Source organism: Diabrotica undecimpunctata, chromosome 6 (assembly GCF_040954645.1).
Source record: "Diabrotica undecimpunctata isolate CICGRU chromosome 6, icDiaUnde3, whole genome shotgun sequence".
Classification (NCBI taxonomy): domain Eukaryota; kingdom Metazoa; phylum Arthropoda; class Insecta; order Coleoptera; family Chrysomelidae; genus Diabrotica; species Diabrotica undecimpunctata.
This window is the reverse complement of record NC_092808.1, coordinates 73,978,061-73,981,959: the sequence shown is the minus strand read 5'-3', so window position 1 is coordinate 73,981,959 and position 3,899 is coordinate 73,978,061. Positions and strand designations below refer to the sequence as shown.

General features: G+C 27.9%; 1 long non-coding RNA gene across 1 annotated transcript; it reads left to right on the top strand.

Annotated features, from left to right (window-relative positions):
• Window positions 1-414: 414 nt before the first annotated feature.
• LOC140442687 (uncharacterized) lies at window positions 415-3,671 on the top strand. Its single transcript, XR_011951110.1, has 3 exons — window positions 415-1,024; window positions 1,128-1,371; window positions 1,426-3,671. It is a non-coding gene; the product is annotated as an uncharacterized lncRNA (long non-coding RNA).
• Window positions 3,672-3,899: the final 228 nt, after the last annotated feature.

The following is a 3,899-nucleotide window of genomic DNA, read 5'->3' as shown; positions in this document are numbered from 1 at the left end:
CTGCGGTGCAGAACAATACTGTTTACATTTATTTTTTAACATTTTGTTACCTTATTGTGCTTTATTTAATAATATTTAAAATGTTTATAACTATGTTATGTGTGTATAAATAAATACAAAATGTTTTGTTATCCTACGTGCACTAGTTCAAATTTTTACCGCACCGTGCCGCCTCTTTCGTTTGACATCGCCAATAGACAACAACCAGTATTCCCACTCCGCTTTGGCGCGAAAGTTCGCGCATGTTACTCGCGCAGACAGCGACGCCATTTTCTCTAGCGTCCGAAAAATTTGACGGCTCTCATTGGTCATTGGCCATTGTCATTTGTCATAGACAAATAATATAGAGGCCATAGGCCATTGTATTTGTTTACTTTTTGTGTATTTATAGATACAAATAAAATAATCTTTAAACTCCATTCGCTTAGCTCGGGCATATTTTGACAGATTCATTGTCGGAAACCTACAACACAACAATTCCTACTTCTCAGTATTAATAGCTCAAGTATCCTGCTATTACAGACTTCTTTCTTTAAAAAAAGAAGAATTATTCTAAATAGTCGAAGTGTATACTAAACCCATCAAATTTTGGGTAGTATATATTTAAAAAATATATATTTAGTTGTTATAATTTAACTTAACTATTTATTATATGGTGCAGATAAATAAATATTGATTGTCGGTAATTCGCAAAGTTCTATTTTATTTACTATTTAGTTTGTTTACTATTAATATTGGCTATGAGTACGGGTGCTTGGTTGTATAGTAATTTCCAGCCACTTGACGTCTGTCAAAAAGTAACTAACTTCGCAAAAAAATAAATACTAAATTCACTAGACAGTTAGGACTGGGATTAGCGAACCGAGTTTATACATTTTTTATTTCGCAATTGCGTTGTATAAGTACGTCGATATGTACAAAAATAAAAACAAAAAGATTTGCTACACTTGTGCAGCTATAAAGTGTTGTAATAATTCTAGAAAAAGTAATGTTAGCTTTTTTCGTTTCCAAAAGATGTTAATAGGTGAGTGTTATTAGGATTAAAATTGTGTATTACAGATACTAAGATGTTATATTATTTATTAACGGTGGATTTTCATCGTGTATTAAAAAATGTTTGTATTTAGGGCAAACATTTGGTTAATGGCATGTGGACGAGAAGATTAATTGGATAAGGCAGAACGTTTACATAGAAGTCATCGTCTTTGTGGTACTCATTTCGACAATAAGATGTTTCTGAGTGATATGACAAAATCGATTCTTCAGCAGTTCCCACAAATTTTCCTTTAATGGAGGGCTCATCAACTTTTGATCATACTTATTCTGCAGTAGTCCAAAACATATGTCTTCCAAGATGTCCTATTAATGAAGGTAAATAAATAATTAAGATGTAACACATATCTAAGCTTTCTCTTTTTCTTTTAGAAGTAGTGAAAAGTTCAGCTATGGATATAGAGAAAAATGTTAGTATTAAACATAAACCATCCACTATAACTGTACTTCAGGATATTACTATTACTCCTGGTAAAAACAACATATTCCATGGAGAACCTGAGCATGTAACTACACGTCCAGTAACACTAAGTTCAACTCAAGTGTCACAACAATTATCAATAAATACTCCCTGAAAAATGTATTATGAAGTACAGTTATACAATTAAGGAAGGAAAACCATTATTTAAAAAAAAATTTCAGAAGTTACAGTCTACAGAAAAGAAGTATATTGACAATTGAAAAATTGAAATTTTATAACATATTTGTGTGGATATTTAATGAAAAAATGTTTAAGAATTCCATAGTTGTGAAATATGTGGCAGATACTCAAAAAGTGTAACTAATTTGTGAGATACTATTGTATATTCATATTTAACGGATATGAAAATAGAACTGGTGAGACATATGGTAATCTTAAAATGCCTACTGGTGATTTTGTTAACTTTATTAGTATACTTGACTGTCTCTTTCACAAGAATTTTGACATATTAGCTGTACAGCCGAATATTATTAAAACATATGTTTCTCTATTTAGTACCATAAATTTTAGCCACCCTTGTGAACAATTTCCACTAAAATATTGTAGAACTTTATTTAGCTTTGTACGTTTATACTATTCATTAAAATTCATGAAGAGAAATTTGAAACTGAAAAACATGAAAATATAACCAAAAGAAAAAAAAATAAATTGATTATTTGGAAACATCAATAAAGCATTATTTACTTGTTTATATCAATATAAAAAGTCAAAATACTCTTTTTTTATTACAGTGATCAGATAATATCGATTAATAGTTAATATACCTATTTAGGGGTTTTCTTCACATTATCTTATGTTTTTAGTGAGATGTAACTAAAATATCTGATCATATTCCATAAAAATGTATTAGAGTATTACTTCTAATTAATTAATAATTAATTATCTTGACATTAATCAAGATCAAGTAAACAACAATGTAAAATATCATTCAAAATCACATTTGAAAAAAAGCTTTTGTGTATAGAATAATCCATACTCCTAAATTGCTTTAGCTAATTTCTTTTCATATTCCTTTGGCATATTAATTGCAAAGCCGAATATTATTAAAATGAAATATTGTATAACTTTATTTAGCTGTGTATGTTTGTACTATTCATTACAATTCATGAAGAGAAATTTCAAGACTGAAAAACATGAAAATATAACCAAAAGAAAAAATAATAATTGATTATTTGGAAACATCAATAAAACATTATTTACTTGTTTATAACAATATAATAAGTCAAAATACTCTTTTTTATTACAATGAACAGATAATATCAAACAATAATTAATATACCCATTCAGGGGCTTTCTTCACATTATCTTATGTTTTTAGTGAGATGTAACTAAAATATCTGATCATATTCCATAAAAATGTATTAGAGCGTTTCTTCTAATTCATTAATAATTAATTATATTGACATTAATCAAGATCAAGTAAACAACAATGTAAAATATCATTTAAAATCACATTTGAACAAAAGCAATTAATTATCCATAGAGAATAGTCCATACTCCTAAATTGCTTTAGCTAATTTCTTTTCATATTCTTTCCCGGTCACTTCTTCAGAATTTACATTTCCATGTATCTCATCGCAGAACTAATTATGGTTCAAATATAGGTATGATCTGACTTCTCATACATGCAAATCAGTGCTCATGAGATATAATTTGTTTAACTTCTGAAATTTTAAACTACAAAATGATACTTTGTAAACTTAATGTGTACTTGTTTTATACATGTATATTTGATTTTTATCTGTAATTGTATTTATCTACAATGTATTTTTGTCTAATTTTGACAGTGGGTCTGTCACCTTTGTTATTATTAAATAAATAAATAAATGTAATATCTAATGCAACATGTAATAATAAATGAAGTTCATTTAAAAATTTATTTTTTATTTCCACAAATACATTCTTAACATTAACAGGATGACGCTACTTTTAGCACTTTGTACGATTCCGTTAGACATCTAATGTACATCAACAAGGATTGTAAGAAAAAACTCAAAGAAAAATTGTGCTATGAAGTACAGTTATAAAATTATGGAAGGAAAACCATTATTTAAATAAAAAATTCAGAAAACATTCTGTACATTCTACAGAAAAGAAATGTGTCGATAATGTGACAATTGAAGACTACATGGCACTTACATCTAAAATTTTGTCCTTCGTTAAATTTAGCTAATGTCATAAATGTTCAAATTTTACAGTCTAGAAAAAAGGCAAGAGGTAGAAGATTCAGTAATCAGTTTAAACAGGATGTCTCTTAATGTACTTCAAGGGGCCAAAAGTTTTACAAAAATGTTTTGTGTAGCAAATTTTGTTTACCCAGCCCTAATATATTATTTAAAAATAATATACCAGACAGCTACTCAAA